This window comes from Sciurus carolinensis, unplaced genomic scaffold (assembly GCF_902686445.1).
Source record: "Sciurus carolinensis unplaced genomic scaffold, mSciCar1.2, whole genome shotgun sequence".
Classification (NCBI taxonomy): domain Eukaryota; kingdom Metazoa; phylum Chordata; class Mammalia; order Rodentia; family Sciuridae; genus Sciurus; species Sciurus carolinensis.
In genome coordinates, this window is record NW_025920149.1 from 851,915 (window position 1) to 871,375 (window position 19,461).

The window sequence follows — 19,461 nt, forward strand, 5'->3', positions numbered from 1 at the left end:
TTGCCTCAGAGGCACATATACTAAAACTGGAACAACACAAAGGAGATTAGCGTGGCCTTTGTGCAAGAATCACATACATTTCCATGAAGTTTTTGCCAGTAGGTTAAAGGAAGGAAATCAGGGGGAGGGAGGAAGGAAGGGGAAGAGGAGAAACTGGGGATTAAAATTAATTATGTTTTATGTATGTAAATATGCCACAATGAGACTCAGTATTCTGTACAATTATTATGTACCAATTTAGAAAATAAACATTTTGCTAGGCACAGTGGCACACACCTGTAATCCCAGTGCCTTGGGAGGCTGAGGTAAGAGGATCTCAAGTATGAGGCCAGCCTCAGCAACTTAGTGATGCCCTAAGCAATTTAGCAAGGCCCTGTCTCAAAATAAAAAATAAAACAATCTGGAGATGTGGCTTAGTAGTTAAATGCCACTGGGTTCAATTTCTGGTACAAAAAGAAAAAAGAAAAAAGAACATTTTATGTGTTTACTTCTTGATTACAAATGATAGAATGCAGAATTGAACTAGCTTGATTAACACAAGAATTTGTTACAAGATTTCTTACAAGAATGCGATCAGAGTACCCCCCAGCAACCAAGGACATCCATCGATGATTAGGATGCTCTAGGTACAAATAAGATAAATCTAGGATCAAACTCTATGAAACCACAAGAGGAAAAAAATCATCTTGGACTGCTGGTGGAGGCAGAGACTACAGTCTGCATGATTCTACTGCAGCTGCTCTTCTGTGGGCTAGAGACAAAGTTCTCCAGCTCCAAAGAGCTGGGGAGCAGTGGAGTCAGAGAGATCTTAACTCACCCTGTTTGCTTGCCTCATGCCAGCTGGTTCATATCCCTGATCTATACAATGAACAATAAAGTATCATGTAGCCTTGAAGTCAGGATGGGGAGGACCTCCTTAAAGTTCACCCCGGCTACTCATTTTCTTAAGGCCAAGGAACACCTAAACTTCTTTCAGAGGATTGTGGTAACAGGTGTTCTGTTAACACCTATTAAACTACAAAGGGGCTTCTCTGCCCCTTTGGAGGTTGATGTCTCCAAGAAGGGTAGATTTTACTTCCAGACTTCCAGTCCACCTTCCTTTCTTCAGTGTTGAACAGCTGCTCACCATTTTTATTGCTGCTGCCCTTTTGGCACTGGGGACCTCATTCACTGAAGTGTGGATTATCCTTGTGCTCATCGATACATTGACAAGCATCAGTTGAGAACCAATTATACAGGTGACTGTGGTCACAGAGATGAATATGCTAAGTCTCCTCCTCAAGGAGCTGGCAATCTAGCATAAAGAAGTATTTAAATAAACAATCATACTATACATTAAGGTAGCAGAACTGTGGAAGGTGGTGGAGAACACAGAGGAAAGCATGCTGTCACATGGGGGCCAAGACCAGCACTAGGGCTTTAGGGTAGGCTTTGCTCTGAGAGAGCAATTTATTAAATATAGATTTTTATTCTTAGTTTTAACAATGAAATTTATGTAAAGAATTGAGAAAATGCAATATAGGCAAGAAGAGCATATTGCCACACCCATTTCCTAGCAATGTATTACATATTGTTTACTGTAACCTTTACTTATTTATTTTTTTGCCCTAAAATGGGACAAAGTATTCCACTCAATGATTCTAAAGGTATTTGAAGGAATTCATAGGGCACCCATTTTTTTAACCCAAAGCAATTAAGAAATGGCAGGTGGAGAACCAGAGTATGACCCTTACTCTTAATTGAGGTGAAATTGGGAAACATTGCTTATGATGAGAGACAGTGAGCTTGCTGACTCCATTCCTTAGAAGAATCCTTCCAAGAAATGCTTAGGTCTAGGGAGCAGACAGCTGGCCACTTCTCTTGCCTTGATTCTGAACAGAGGAAGAAAGGGAGCAACTACCCCAAGCAAAGAATCTTTGATCACCTCCACCAATGTCTGTAATCACCAACCATGGCAAACCCATGATTCCTCTTTGGGGAGGAGGAAAATGTGGGGAAAGAAATCAGTTTTGTAGAAAACCCACAACCTCAAAGGAAGAGGCATCACCCACTACTTACATAGGTCCTGCTAGCTTACTTAACTAACTACTGTATATTTAGATTGTTTCCAAACAACATTGAAATCAGATATCTGTATAATTAATCTTTGTGTAAATTTATGGTAATTTTCTCAAGACAAATTCCTAGAAGTGGAATTCCTAGGGTGAAAGATATAAACATGTTTATATGTTTTTAAATGCATTTTATCATATTTTCCTCTAGAAAGTGTACATCAATTTAGGAATGGGGATGTGAGTCAGTGATAGAGTGCTTGCCTAGCACTCATGAAGTCCTAAATTTGATCCTCAGCATCACCCTCATAAATTTACATTACCACTGGCATATATGAGAACTTGTCCCATTTATATACATCCTTTCTACTTCAGTTCTCTCTTTTCAATCTTTGTGAATTTGATGGGAAAAACATCTGTGCTTCAGTGTTTTTTTTTTTATTTTGAGTCTTTTTCTTTCTTCTTTCTTCTTTTTTTTTTTTTGGTACAAGAAACTGATTGAACCCAGGGGCACTTAACCACTGAACCAGTCCTTTTTTGAGACAGAGTCTTGCTAGGATGCTTGGGGCCTTGCTAAATTGCTAAAGTTGGCTTTGAACTTGCAATCCTCCTCACTCAGTCTTCTGAGCTGCTAGGATTACAGTAGTTTGTTAATCATCACACTTGAGCAGTCTTGATGGAAAAGTTTTTCTGGAAGACAACATGGCAAAACAGGAGAATTTTTCAAAGGTTTAGAGCCCAGAGATTATTCCTCTTCCTTCCCCTTTAACATATAGATTTTATTTTCCAACTATGGAGACATCATAATGAAATATGGAAAGGATGATTCTGGAAAAATACATTACTTAATAATTCTGTGGCCTGAGGCAAGATGAGCCTAAATGCCCTCATCATAAAGTGGGACTAATATATGGCCCACAGTGGACAGTGAATAAATCTGTTACCATTCTGGAATCATCTTGCCATTTCTGGAATGGGCAGATCTGAGAGTGACTTCCTTTCTTCCTCACCTCTTTGTGTGTATATCTGTCTATCCCTGACCTCACAGGGTGGAGGGGTGGTTGGCAGTGCTTTGAACACTTCCAGGATTTCTGACCCACTACCTAGTAAACTCTCTTGGCCCTGGGATTTCTACACCTGGTAGTTGTCCCAAGAGTACATGCTTGTGACCATTTCATCTTGGGGCTGATGGTGACATTTGGGAATCAATAGTCAGGGTGAACACTACACCTGTGTGGAGTCTTTCAAGTTACCCTCCCCATTCCCCCACCTGGCTAGTTAAAGACTAGTCAGGGAAGGGAGTGCCCAGGCTCTCCTTGCTGCTTCTTTGTCTGACTTTTGTTCCCACCTATGACCTGTTTTTCTCCTCAGACAGTCATCTTAGAAAAGGTCTTGGATTCCACATCCAGTGGCCCTCAGAAGTCCTGGTGACAGGAGACAGATCCAGCCTCAGCCCCAAGCTCATTTTCCATAACTCTGGGCAATTCTCATGGCAGGAGCTTCTGGACTCAGACTTTTAAACCCCCTTGTATTTCTGAAATCTAGAAAAGGCAGGCAGGAAATCTACCTACAATTGTCCCTCCTAAAGGGCAGTAGAATCCTAAAGGGAGATGGAAAAGGCAGCTAAAGTAGCAGGCCACCCTCTGAACAGAGAAGTAAAGAGATGGAGAGCTGACCAGGTTTGGTAACTCGGACAAGGATTTTTGAATGGTTGGATGTCCTCTGTACATCTGAACAATACACTCTCCATCAGCAACCAGGGTGAGTGCATGTATGTGTATGTGTGTGTGTGTGTGTGTGTGTGTGTGTGTGTGTGTGTGTGTGTGTGTGGTGAGAGAGAGGGTGAGTAGAGAGAGAAGGACTGGTCACAGGTGGGATCTTCATAAATGCCATGGGCCAAATTTTCATCTCTCACTGTACAACATCCCTTCCACAAGCAGCATTAGGAGATTATTTACTTACACATTTATTTGTTTACATAGTTAATTTTTTGGTTTGTGAAAGTCACCACCTGGCAAAAGGGCATGTTTATGACATATGTACACCACAACTGCAAATAAACTGCCTACCCAACAGTGGGTTTTTCAGGTCGCCCCTGCGTGTTAAGTTGAGGTTGTTCTTAAGCTGGGCAGAAATCATTCCAACACTAACATAACCAGAGGTCTGGCTCACAAGGACATGACCACATTCTCTCAACAAATATTTATGGGGAAGTAAGCATTTGCAAATCCCTGTGTACACAGCTATGGGAAACTCGCAGATATGGGAGTTATTGCTGTTGTCCTCAAGCAGAGAAAATGCAGACCAGAATCACCATTTCCAGGCATAAGTAAGTTGCCTGCTGACACATCAGAGTAGAATAAGGCTTCAGTGGCAGACGCAGTTGTGGGTGTATGGGAGGAGGGCACCCATCCTTCCCCAGAGTCATTGGCATATGCACAGCATGGCTCTATCCTGACACATTCCTTTCATTCAGCACTAAGCTGTATCCCCCTTCAATGCATCCCCCACACCCTACTCCTCATCAGGGCTTCCCAGACTCACTTGCCACCTATCTTCTCTCATCCTTAGTGTCTTCCCTCCCACTTCACAGGGCGTCATTGAGGTCTCTGCTCCAATGCCATCTGCTCCAGGAGATCTTTCTTCCCCTTCTAGTCCCAAAGGTCTCACCACCAGTGATGCCCTTGCACTCACCTCATTTATCCCCTTTGGAGCAATAGCTGGAGTCTAAAATCATCATGTGACTTTGAGTACTTGTCTACTGTCAGTTGTACCTCTAAAAGTTAAACTCTTGACAGCAGAGACCTCATCTATCTGGTCACTGTTGACTCCCCAGCCTTTAGAAGAAAATGTGACTCACCATGGTTACCCAAATGATGTTTATTCAGCAAAAGATGACTTCTTCCAGGTCACAACCTAAGATGACCATGGCTTCATTCATGGAGATGAGCTTGCAGCAGCAGTGGTGCAGTTTAACTGCACAGATGGGCTTCAGGGGGTCTTTCAGAGAGCATCTAAATTTACATTCAAAGTTTTATGTGTATGTGCATATTCCTGGGATGGGTTGCCATAGTCGGTTTCAGATTTCCAAAGGTATTTATGACATCTGCCTCCTACCAAATAGGAGAAGCCTCCAGTGGACTCTGTGGGATCCTGAAGCTCTATGTCTCTGCTAAGGTGGGGGTGGTAAAAGAAAAAGAGCAAAGCCAACTGGTGCTATTTCTGGAAACTTCTCTATGTCATTGTCTCATGCAAAGCCTGAGATTCCTGGGAGTTTCGTCAAGTTTCTTGGTGGACCGTGTGTGTGTGTGTAATGGGGAAGCCCTGGAGAACAGACTTTACACATTGACTTCCATCTACAGTTCATTTAGGAAATATCTTCCATTGCTTTAGGAAAGGGAAAGGGGAGAGGTGGGTGAAAGCCCTTCTTACAAGAACAGGTGGTGTTTGACCACAAAGTGGTCACATCCCAATAAGACCTTTATAAATTTAAAAATATCAGAAATAAAAAATGCTTTTAATACACCTAATTTACCAAATCTCATAGCTTAGCTATGTATTCATCATCACTGCTCAGCATCATAAATAAGAGAGAATCTGACCATATGTCACTAGCCTGGTAAAAAGATCCATATTCAAAATTCCAAGTATGATTTTGAATGCACATCTCTTTGAGCCATTCTAAAGCTGAAGTATCTTAAGGTGAACCTTAATAAGTTGGAGACTGAGACAGGGATTTGAGATAAAAATATAGTGAGTCTCAAAGAAAATACCCATGAGACATTGAAATGCCAAAAGCACTGAGGAACAATTGCAATTCCTGAGTTACATGTTCTTAGCCTGTGCCCTTGACCATGCCCTTATAACATGAGGAAAATGTACAAGTGCAAAGAAGACTGACTCTAAATTGTGTAGCTCCATCCACACTGGCTCCATTCTAGTGCAGTCCCTAGCACCAGCCTCCTGTAAATATTAACACCCCACACCAAGGGGTTGCTGTCCCTCCCTCTGGAGGTGATCTGCATTATTACTTGAATTCATATTTCTTGCTTTAACTCAAAGGCATCTCTCTTGAGAATGCCCCCATTCTCCCTTGAATATTTATCTACTTTCCTAAACAAAACTCTGTCTGTGCCTTTTTGGCATGTGCTGAAATTCACTGGTCCTGAGTCAACTTCTCCCTTCTCTCTGAGAATGGTTCAGACCCTTGTTTAGAGACATGTTTTCTCCCATGACAGGAACTATCTGTGTTTAAGAGAAATTAAAGAAGAATCTATTTTCCTATGTAGTTGATCCCATGTCTAGAGAAATGGGAGTCTGAGATGCTCCCATGATGTAGAAGCCTCTTTCTGCTCTGAGGGGATACAGAGAGACCCTCTGAGAAATGCTTTGTCCTTTGAAAAATTGACCCAGTCACCTCCAAGAACAAATCCTAAGAGAAAAATTTCAATGACTCAAAAATCCTGGGCTTCACAGGCAACTCCTGTTCTCTACTAACCTCAGGACAGGGAGGGATTGAACAACCTAGGAAAACAAAGGAGCTTAGACAAGAAGCCACCTGACTGCCCTCATTGGAGCTCCAGGCATTGGTTGCCACATGTAAGGGGACAGGTACCTGCATCTGCATGGGTCACATGGAGATGTTTTGCTCCTTGTCAATTCACCAGGTATCTTCTAATTCCATTCCCAGTGGGTCACACTACCCCAAAAAACCAACTAGCATTTTTCTCAAACAGAGCAAATAACTTCACAGGTACATGAAAAGGAAAGGGCAGGGAGAGGATTCAAGACTGAGAAAGTAATGAGCAGCCTGTGAGCATTATTGTAAGGTGACCACAGATAATCATGCTGAATTGCTGGACAACTGTATAGACCTTTTGGTGGCTTTCCTCTCCTAGAAAGGATCAGAGGGTGCAGCCCTGTGACCTGCAAGACTCTGCATTTCCTGTTTTCTTCCCCATTGGTCCATGGCTGCCTGCCCTAAGCAGGTCAGCCATGGAGGCCAAGAGCAGGGTCTGGTGTTAGACAAATGTGTAAGTGAGGATTCTGTCTCCCACTGATCCCTTTGTTTGCAACTATCCCTGATAGTAGGTGAGTATCTTCCTACAGGAATCCTAAGTCAGACAGATCTCTCTGTGGATGACTAGTTGGTGACATTTAGTTGCTACCAAATCCAGTTGGTCCTCAGAGAGTCTTCAGAAGAGTCTTCTAAAATTTTAGCCACCAGGTATACTTTGCATTCGGGTCATAGTTTTAAAGTTTAACTATCTCAGCCAAAAGTAACTTAGCAATTACAAAAAAAAAGATAGAATTTCCTGCATCTTATTAGATCACAATGAAATAAAATTAGAAATCAATCATAAGGAGAACCTACAGAAATTGCACAAACACATGGAGATTGAACAATTCCCTTTTGCATAATGAATGGGTGAGTGAAAAAACAGGGTGGAAATTTAAAAATTCTTGGCTTCAAATGAAAATAGTGATATAACATGCCAGAACCTCTGTGACACTAAAAATGCAGTTCTAAGAGGAAAGTTTATAACTATGAGTGCCTGCAGAAGAATATCAGAAAGATCCCAAATAAACAACCTAATGATGCATCTCATGTCCTTGAAGAAGAAGAATAAACTCATTACAAAACCAGTAGAAATAAGGAAATAATTAAGATCAGAGGGGAAAAAATCAAATTAAGAATAAAAAATATGAAGGATTAATGAAACAAAAAGTTTGTTCTTTGAAAAAATAAACAAGATTGATTAACCCTTAGCCAAATTAACCAAAATGAAAAGCAAGACTAGTCAAATTAGTAAAATTAGAGGCAAAAAGGAAAAAAAATCACCCCTGGTATCACAGAAATTCAGCAGATCATTAGGGACTATTTTGAAAATTTTATATTCCAGTAAATTGGGAAACCTAGAAGAAATGGGCACATTTCAAATGTTCTGCCAAAACTGAATCAAGAAGAGAGAAAACCTAAACAGACCAATAACTTGAAATGAGATAGAAGCAGTAATAAAGCCTTCCAACAACAAAAATAAAAAACTCAGGACCATATGCACTCTCTACTGAATTCCATCAGACCTTTAAAAAAGAACTAATGCCAATACTCCTCAAATTATTCCATGAACTAGAAAAGCTGAAACACTTACAGATCCATTCTATGAATCACTATCACACTCATATCCAAACCAGATAGGGACCCATGTAGGAAAGAAAACTACAGACCAATATCCCTGATAAAGTTAGATATGAACGCCCACCGCCCGCAGGCAGTGGGCAATCACAACGCATACGCTCTTCTTGATCACAGGAACCAAAAAGAGCTTTATTCCACAAGTCTCCGACTTATATTGAGAACATCAGCCTATCAGAGAGTAGACTACCAGGAAAGTCAGCCTATCAAGGAACAGTCTCCAGGCAGATACCAGGATTGCCTCATGTACAACAGCCAACCAGAATTCCTTCCTAAAACTTGTTTATGAGTGCAACTAGTCTGGCAAGCTGCCAGGCGCCATCTTAGAGATCAGGTCAGGGTATGGCTCTGGGGCCCTCAGAGCCCACCCCTGACATCTCCCCCTTATTCTTTAAATAAAGAAAAGATGACTTGGGACCATGCCTGTCTTAGGTTGTCCATGGCAAATTACATCCTTACCCGTCATTGGAATTCTGACCTCCAGGAGTCAGAACCCTGTCTTAGGTTGGTATGCATTTCCACGGATCTTACCCGTCTTTGACTACTGGTCCAGCATGCTTAGCTATACTTGGGGGGATGTGCCTGTCTCAATGGCTGTCAAAGCCTGTACTATAGCCCATCGATGACGTCGGGCATCTTGGCCAGCTCTGATTTGGCTGCGTATAACATAGGCTATCCCTAAGCAGATAATAATCAGAACAGCTACTGTTCCAGCCCACTGTTTACAAAGAGAACATACGGATACCGATGCAACTTGAACCCTGGTGGCATTGACTCTGAGTATTTCAGCTCATAGCTGACTGGTTAAATTATCAAATGTAGATGACCAATTACCAGTAAGGTAGACAGAGATTTTTAGATAACATAACCACAGAGCTAAGGTTATTATAAGCAATAGGAGTGACACACACTGCTCTTAAAGGATAAACACATCCCAGTCCCAAAAGTTCTTGCAAGATATCCACTTGTTCTTGTAGTAAGTCCACTCTTTGATTTACAAGGAGTATGCCTGCTGTTAGATGTTGGTTTAGGGTCTCTTTAGTCTGCAAGGCTGTAGCTGTATTTTCGGCCAAGTGATTGACTGCTGTTGCTGTAGGTATGGCAGTTGCTAGTGCTGCTGTTGCAGAAACCACTATTGAAGTGACCACAGCTGCCGTGATGCCAAAATCTCTCTTGTCTCTTGATAGTAACACTGGCAATTCCGCATCTGTAACAGAGACTGGGACTGGTAGGAAGGTAGGAACACACATTAAGACTGCCAGCGGGAACCTAGAAGCATTCCAACATTGAGAGAGATAGCATAAATCTGAAGTACAATTGAGAGAAGCGGTTGTTTCGTTAGTTCAGAAACATAAAAGGGGGAAACACACAAACTGGGGTAGGTGGAAAGGTACATAATTGAACTGTTCCTCCTAAGAGACTGAAAAGAGGTTGTAAGTTAGTTCATCAGGAGTCTGAGTTACTTGTTGGTAGCATTGGCACTGGTCGAGTTAGTCACTCAGGAACCCAAATAGGCGATGTTTTATCCTGTGGAAACACACAAACCGAGCCGCGGCTCCAGTAAAGCACTGGGTCCGGGCCGTTCCACTGTCCTGTAAGAACATCCTTCCATTTTACAGTCACTCTATCATGTTGTTTATGATTGCCATGTCTCTCAGCAGCAGAGAGACCCTCATTATCCAGAGTTAAAAAATTTAAAATAAAGAGGCAAAGAGAAAGTTTATCTTTAGGGGACCTGAAGGTCTCCCCTATTCCCCCTTTTTGTTTATAAAGAGTATTTTTGAGGGTGAGATGTGCACGTTCAACAATACCTTGTCCTTGTGGGTTATAAGGTATACCTGTGGTTAGAGTTATTTCAAATTTAGTGAGAAATTGGTTAAAAGAGGTTGAAGTATAAGCAGAGCCATTGTCCATTTTAAGTTGTTTAGGAAGTCCCCAGGCTGCGAAAGCCTGAAGACAGTGGGAAATGACATCTTTGACTTTTTCTCCGCTGTGTAGCGATGCAAAGATGATACCTGAACATGCGTCTACAGATACATGTACATATTTAAGGTTACCAAATTCAGGAATGTGAGTAACATCCATTTGCCATAGATGATTAGGTAACAGTCCTTTAGGATTTACTCCTATAGAAGGTGGATGATGGAGGACTGTACACTGGCCACAAGATTTAACAATAGCACGTGGAGTTTCTTTAGTAATGGGAAACTTCAGTTTCAATGTTGTAGAATTAACATGGAATTGTTGATAATTTTTTGCTGCCTCAAACGCAGAAAAAATGTGGGGATCCTTAGTTGCTATGTCTGCTACATTATTCCCTAGGGCTAAAGGTCCAGGTAAATTGGTATGAGCTCTGATATGTCCAATAAAGAAAGGATTATAATGATCCCAAATCATTTGTTGTAAAGTCCGTAAAGGATGAAAAATAGTAGTTTGAGGCAATGAGCCCTGCACATTCTAAGTTACTGAGAGCTTGAACTACATATAAACTATCTGAGTAAACATTGAATGTAATATTAGGGAACATTTTAAAAACTTCAAGAACTGTTAAGAGTTCTGTTTGTTGAGCAGAAGAGTTAGGGAAAAGGAATGTTTGGACTTTATCTTGATAACAAATAGCTCCAGTCCCTGTTTTGGATCCATCAGTGAAAATCACAGGAGCCTTAGGAATAGGTTGTTGTCTGGTAACTCTTGGGAATATTACAGAATTATTACTACAAAATTGTATATAAGGATGTTTAGTATAGTGAATATCAAAGTTAGCTTGAGTGGAGCATCTAACAACAGTACAATAATCCATGAAATTACATAACCAAGTAAGTTGATGCTTATCATAGGGAATAATGACAGTAGCTGGATGAATTCCAAACACTGTGATAGATGATTTAAGTGGCTTTAGGATTCCTTGAGCTACTGCTTCAGGGTAGGGTAAGAGAGTTTTATTGGGTGAACAGGCTAGATGGACCCAAAACAAGGGACCCTCTTGCCAAAAAACTCCAGTGGGTAGTTTCTTGTTAGGAATAACAATGAATTGTAATGGCTGAGAGAGATCAATATGATCTACTTGAGCCTCATCTAATCTTTTTTGTATAATATTCAAAACCAGACGTGCTTCAGAAGTGAGCTCTCTGGGAGATGTGGGATGGGGATCCCCTTGTAAGATATTAAAAAGAGGAAGTAGTTCTCCTGTGGAAAGCCTCAAATATGGACGAATCCAATTTATATCCCCTAGTAGCTTTTGAAAATCATTTAATGTTTTTAGATGATCTACCCCGATGACAGTTTTTAGTGGCTTTACTACAGCCCTGTTTAATTGGGCTCCTAAGAATTCTTGTGTAGTACCAACTTGAACCTTTTCAGGGGCTATAATGAGTCCCCATAATTTGAGTTGTTCTATTAATTCAGCATAAATATCCTTTAAAATATCTTCCTCAGAGTGGCATAATAATATATCATCCATATAATGATAGATAATAAGTTTGGAGTATTTTTGTCGAATGGGCTTTAACGCCTGATCAACATAAATTTGACACATAGTGGGGCTATTGGTCATACCTTGTGGCAAAACAACCCATTCATATCATTGATTAGGTTGTTGATGATTTAGAGATGGGAGAGTGAAAGCAAATCTCTCACAATCACGAGGATGCAATGGAATAGAGAAAAAACAGTCTTTTATGTCTATAATTATTGTAGGCCAATCTTTTGGTAAAGCAGTAAGGACTGGAAGCCCTAACTGAGTTGGCCCCATAGACTGCATAGTAGCATTAATAGCTCTTAAGTCATGAAGGAGCCTCCATTTTCCTGATTTCTTTTTTATGACAAAAATAGGGGTATTCCAAGGAGAAGTTGAAGGTCTAATATGATTTGCTTCTAATTGTTGTCGTACCAGTTCTTGGGCTGCTTTAAGTTTTTCTAATGTCAGGGGCCACTGAGAGACCCACACTGGTGCATTGGATTTCCAAGTTATTTTTACATACTTTTGTTCAGTGGCCCCAAGGAAAAACCCAAGCCTTGGCGACCTTGATTGCCCTTAACACTAATTGACTTGGTATTTCCCTGGCCATAGTGGCCAAGCCCCTTGTCCCATTTATGACCTTGTTTTACCATTAGATTTTGAGCCTCTTGGCTATAATGGCCTTCTGTAGTGAGTACTAAATCCATTTGCATGAGAATATCTCTGCCCCATAAATTAACAGGTAAATGGTCTAAGACATAAGGTTAAAATGTTTCCTCTTGGCCCTCATCGTTTTTCCATGTCAATACAGAACTACTCCTTTGTGGGCTATTAGCTACACCCAATCCCCTCAAGGTTTGTTCGGTTACTTATAGAGGCCATTCTTTTGGCCAATCTTTTAGGGTAATAATGCTAGTATCAGCTCCTGTATCTAGGAGTCCCAAAAATTCTCTATTTTTAATCTTTATTTTAAGCATTGGCCTATTTTTTAAGTCCATGGTAAGACAGGCAAAATCAACTCCAGAAGATCACAAACCTGCAGTTCCCCTGGTTGCTGTGGTTGATGGAAAATTATTATGAAGGCTGGGAATAATCAACAGCTGAGCTATGCGCTCCCAGGTGATATGGAGATAATTCCTTGAGAAGAATGTGCAAGAACCTTAATTTCTCCTGTAAAATCAGAGTCAATAACTCCAGGGATAACTATAAGTCCCCTGAGTGCACTAGAGCTCCTACCTAATAAAATTCCAACAGTATCAGGAGGTAAGGGACCTTTTAGGTCTGTAGGGATAGGTTGGGCTCCCATTTCTGGAGTTAGTATTGCTCTGGCGGTGGCACAGAGGTCCAATCCTGCGCTCCCTGTGGTGGCTCTCCTTGGCTTGTCAACGGTTGGTGAGTCCTGTGTACCTGTTGAATCACCCCGAATACTTTTGAGGGGCCCCGGGGAGCTGGGCCTCAACTCCCATTTTTTGTCTGTTAATGAGGGGACAGAGGAACTCCATCTATATCTATCATAGATCTACATTCAGATGCCCAATGATTACCTTTTCTACATCTAGGACAACGTTGAGGCTTAGGTCTTCTAGGGGGTCGATTAGGGTCCCTTAATTGTGGACAGTCCTTTTTGAAATGTCCAGGTTGTTTACAATAAAAACAAGTTCCTGGAGACCCTCCTATAGGACCTTGTAATCCTTGTGCAATGTCTGCTGCCATAACTTCTCCTTGAATCACAGTCTCATTGATATCTCTACACACTTTGATATATGTACTTAAATCCTTATTTTTCCAGGGACGAATGGCGTCCATACACCATTTATTAGCCTGTTCATAAGCTAACTGTTTTACCAAGGGCATAGCTTGATCCACATCCCCAAAGATGCGGCCTGCTGTTTGCATCAACCTCGCTACGAAATCAGCGTATGGCTCATTTGATCCCTGAATAACTTTTGACAGTTGACCTTGCAAGTCCCCACTCCCTTGTATACTTTTCCATGCCTTTACAGTGGCTGCAGAAACCTGAATGTACACTGCAGGATTATAGCCAATTTGAGCCTGTTGTCCTGTGAATACTCCCATTCCCATAAGCATCTCTAAATTCCACTGAGGATTTCCTGTTGCAGCATTGCGGCGTGCAGTATCGTTGGAATGCTCCTGCCATGCTGTTTTCCAAACCAGACATTGCCCCCCTGACAACGTGGCTCATGCTATGTTACCCCAATCATCAGGAGTAAGATTCATTCCCCCTATGGATTCTACAAGTGATAAAGTAAAGGCTGCTTGGAGGCCATAGGTCATTACAGCCTCTTTTAATTGTTTTACTAATTTAAAATCTAAAGGTTGATGATATCTCTGATTATTTTGATCCTCAAACACTGGGAATGCTGTTGCATCTTGTTGTAGGAAGTCCCATCCTGTTGAATTGGAATTAGGATGGCTACAATAACATTTTTGTCCCCCTAAATGCTCATAATTATATGGTGGGGGAGCAGATGGCGTAAGTCTGTGAGTTCTCCTTTTAACTGCTACATTTGATTTAGTAGATCCTGTAATAGCAAGATTTTTTGTTCTATATAGTAAATCCTCCTCTTCATCTGAACTATCCTCACACCCAGTTTCATTTTCCTTGTCTGTCTCTGATCTTATTGATGCCCTTTCTGATGCTTTAGACCTTTCCTCTTATTTCCTCCAAAACCTCTTCCCCTTGTTTTATTGCCTCTCTGCATTTGGTATTAGGAGTATCTAAACACCCTCTAACTAACATCCATATGGCCATGGTTCCCTCTCTCTGTCACTCTCAAATCCTCCCCTAGAAGCTCCCATTGAGGGATATTCAGTAATCCCTCATCCAAGAACCATGGCGCAATATCTTCCACTGTGCGTAAAAAGTTTCGGGCTGTTTTAGTTTCAAGAGGAATTCCATTGGCCCGGAGCAAATCCTTTAAGGGACCTTCCATGTGCATTTGTGACATTTCAGTGCCCATATTTCTCTATTAAACTAACAATGCAAAGCACTTTAACTAGCAAAACAAAAGCAAAAGCACTTACAAACACTCAATCTCCGTAGCTTATCCTGCGAACTTTAACTCTGTCGCTTCCCACAAACTTTAACTCCGTTGCTTCCTGCCAACTTTAACTCTGTTGCTTCCTGCCAACTTTAACTCCATCGCTTCCTGTGAACTTTAACTCCGTCGCTCCCCGCGAACTTTAACTTGTCGCTTCCCATGAACTTTAACTCTGTCGCTTATCCAGTGAACTTTAACTCATCACTTATCCAGCAAACTTTAACTTGTGGCTTATCGAGCAAACTTTAACTTGTCGCTTACCCTGCAAACTTTAACTCGTCGCTTACCCTGCGAACTTTAACTCATCGCTTATCCAGCGAGCTCTAACCTGGCCAGACTGTACTTTACTTTCCCTGTATTTACCTGATCAGTTTCTTCTTTATAACTCGAGGGTCCCGGGTTTTGGCACCACTTATGAACGCCCACTGCCCACAGGCGGTGGGCAATCACAATGCGTACGCTCTTCTTGATCACAGGAACCAAAAAGAGCTTTATTCCACAAGTCTCCAACTTATATTGAGAACATCAGCCTATCAGAGAGTAGACTACCTGGAAAGTCAGCCTATCAAGGAACAGTCTCCAGGCAGATACCAGGATCGCCTCATGTACAACAGCCAACCAGAATTCCTTCCTAAAACTTGTTTATGAGTGCAACTAAGTCTGGCAAGCTGCCAGGCGCCATCTTAGAGATCAGGCCAGGGTACGGCTCTGGGGCCCTCAGAGCCCGCCCCTGACAGTTAGATGCAAAAATACTTAAAAAAATATTAGCATATCATGTTCAACAACATATTAAGAAGATTGTACCTCACAACCTGGGTTTTATACTAGAGATACAAACCTGGTTTAACACACACAAATCAATAAATGTAATTCATCACATAAATAGAATTAGGGACAACATCACTCTGTTATCCCAATACTTGCAGAGAATGCAATCAACAGAATTTGGCATCCACTGATGATAAAAGCACTGAAGAAAGTAGAGATAGGAACCTACCTCAACATTATAAAGACTACATGTGAAAAACACAAAGTCAACCTCATAGTAAATGGGGAAAAAACTGAAAGCATTTCCTTAAAATATGGAACAAGAAAAGGATGTCTTCTCTTACCACTTCTATTCACTATAGTTCTAGAAATTCTAGCCAGAGCACTTAGGCAAGAGAAGGAAACAAAAGGGATAAAAATAGGAAAAGTAGTTGAATTATCACTGCTTGCAGATGATATTATCTTTTATGCAGAAGATCCAATAAACTCTACCAAAAGACTTCTAGAACTGATTAAAAACTTGGGAAAAGCAGAAGGTTACAAACTAGCATACAAAAATCAATAGCTTTCCTATATACCAACAACCACTCTGCTGAAAAAGAAATCAGAAAAATAATTCCATTCACAATAACCTAAACAATTAAAATACCTAGGAATAAATCTAACAAGGAGGTGAAAGACCTCTACAATAAAATTTATAGAACACCTGAAGAAAGAAATTGAATAAGACATAAAAAGATGGAAAGACCACCCATGTTCACAGATAGAATTAATATTATTGAAATGGCCATACTACCAAAAGCAATATACACAGTCAATGCAATTCCCATCAAAACACCAATGATATTTCTTCATAGAACTAGAAAAAATGTCCTAAAATTCATTTGGAAGAATAAAAGACCCAGAATAGCCCAAGAAATCCTAAGCTAAAAAAGTAATGCTGGAGGCATCACAATACCTGACTTCAAATTATACTACAAAGTATAGTAACAAAAACTGCATGGTACTAGCATTAAAACAGACACAGACCAATGGTACAGAACAAAAGACATGGAGAAAAACCCACATATCTACGGTCATCTGATCCTTGAAAAAGGTGCCAAAAACATGTTAGAGAAAAGACAGCCTTTTAAAAAAAATGGTACTGGGAAAACTGGTTATCCATAGTAAAATAATTATACTAGACCCTTATCTCACCCTGTATAAAATCAACTCAAAATGAATTTAAAAGTCCAGGAATTAGACCAGAAACTCTGCAACTCCTAGAAGAATATTTAGGGTTATCACTCCAGCATATAGGTGCATGCAATGACTTTCTCAATAGAACCCCTAAAGCTCAGGAAATAATTCCAAGAGTTAATAAATAGGACAGCATCAAATTAAAAAGCTTCTGCACAGAAAAGGAAGAAATAGGAATGTGAGGAGGGAACCATTGAAATGGGAGGAAAATCTTTGTGAGCTACTCCTCTTATAAAGGTTTAATATCTAGAATACATTAAGAACTCAAAAACCTTAACATCAAAAAATCCAAATGATCTAGTTAATAAATGGGCAAATAAGTTAAACCAACACATCTCAAAAAGAAATTAAAATGGCCAACAAATATATGAAAAATGTTCAACATCATGAGCAATTAGGGAAATGAAAATCAAGATTACACTGAGATTTCAACTCAAACCAGTGAGAATGGCAGTCATCAGGAATACAAATGATCATAAATGCTGGAGAGGATGTGGACATAAAGGAACACTTTACACTGTTGGTCTATTGTAAATTAGTACAACCACTATGGAAATCAGTAGGAAGTTTCCTCTAAAGACTAGACATAGAACCACCATACAACCCAGCTGTACCACTCCTCGGTGATTTTCCTAAAGAATTAGTCATCATACTACAGTAACACAATCATACCCATGTTTATAGCAGCACAACTCACTATAGCCAAACTATGGAACCAGCCTAGGTGTACATAAACATATGAAAGGTTAAAGAAAATATATAAACATTGGAGTTTCATTCAACCATAAAGAAAAACAAAATTATGCCATTTGCAGGAAAATGGGTGGAACTTATGTTAAGTGAAAGAAAACAAACTCAGAGGGCCAAGGGTTCTATTTTCTTTCATATGTGGAAGCTAGAGAGGAAAAAAGAAAAGATAGGTGGGGGTGGGGCTGGATCTCATGGAAATTAAAGGGAGATCAGTGGAGGAAAGTGATCAGGAGATGGCAGAAGTAGGGGAAGGTGGGAAGTGTTGGGGGTGATATTGGCCACATTATATTGTTATATTGTGTGCATGTGTGAATATGGAACTGCAAATCCTATCATTATATACAACTATAAGACACCAATAAAAAGGGTGGAAAGAAAAAAAATTGACTATCATGTCGTGTTATGCTAGTGTTGCAAAATCATTCTGAAATGCACTATGGCAACTGTCAGACTGGCTTTCCTGAAAGTCATTAATGAGTTAAACTGAGTATGTGTTAGTCATGAGCTGGGTGCTGTGGGATGGGTTGTGAAGGCAGTGTGTGGGGACTCCCAGTAAAGCCTGAATCAAATCCGGATTCTCCACAGCCCCATGGAAAGCCTTCCTCTCACACCCCAACTCTCACCATCTAAAGTTTGGTTCTTAAGGCTCCAACAAATCCTGTCTTAGGAACTTTGTTTTTCTTTCTGCCTAAAATATTCTCCCCACAGATCTCCATGGGACTGTTTCCTCTCAGAGGAAAGTTCAGCACCTCCAAGCTCTATCATTACTACGCACTTAAAATGGAAGACACTCCCCCAAACCCATCATAAGGTGAAAACAGCATAAGCAGAAAATGCATGGGATACACCTAAACTCTTAACAATTCAGGTTAGCTTAATCTTATCATAAATGTACTCAGAAAACTTCCATGAGCCTACAATGCAGCAAAAACATTGAAACACAAGACTGTTGTATAATACATTGTCGACTCCCCACTGTAATTTGTTGAATATTAAACTGAAAGTGAAAACACAATAGCTGTATGGGTGTGCTTTCATTCCATCTTAAGTCAAACTTTTGTACATCTAACTATTGTGTGTACACATGTCATTACTCACTTTCCCGTGTGCCAGTGGAAAAGAAATTATCTCACCTATTTATCTGTTTTAAGAGTTGGTAGTGTCTCTCTCATCTACAGTATAAGCCTCCTGTAACAGCAAATCACCATTGTATTTATCACAGCATCCCCATCATGCAGGACAACATCAGGCACAGTAGTTGACTGATGGCCAAAGTACATCCAGTTCCCAGCACAGAGTAGGTCACAGTAACTGCTCAGTGCACACAGCTGCGTGGTGTGTGAGAGCATCATTGAGTCCTCTGGACTCTCAGGGAGGAGAAAGTGCATGGAGGCTCTGGCTATGTGTGCAGCCAATCTGTGTCAAGTCAATGTGGAAAGCAGTCACCCTTCCAGCCTGGGGGTCCCAGACCCCTGCACAGTATCCAGAGTGTTAGTGGGGCATTCATCAGGACACACTTATCAAAGGCTTGCGATCTGTAGACTTGCAGTATGAGCAAGCACCAAGCAAATCACTTTTTCAAGTGGCATTTGGCACAACTAGCAGCCTGTGACTGGGTGGTTATTGGGAATGTGTGGACAGAGGGAATGTTGCTGTTGAAATCAAGTAAAACGTTTTCTAATCTCTGAGCATTGTTTTAACTCTTTATATTTTTAATGCTTCAGTGAAAAAAGGGATCTTTCCAACTTGTTACTCTCCTTTTAAGACATCAAGACATCCAGAATTTTGCCAGGAAATCACCCACCTGATAGTTCAAGACCGCCAGCCCTTCTGGAGGTCCTGTCCTCAGACCTCAGCCTTTTGAAAGGCCTTAAGAATTCTCAACCATTCCTTGATAAAGTAACTTATTTTTCTGAAGCCTGCATACACAGTGGTACA

General features: G+C 40.7%; 1 pseudogene; it reads left to right on the top strand.

The window, feature by feature from the left end:
* LOC124974462 (uncharacterized) lies at positions 1-94 on the top strand (annotated as a pseudogene).
* The last annotated feature ends 19,367 nt before the right edge of the window (positions 95-19,461 follow it).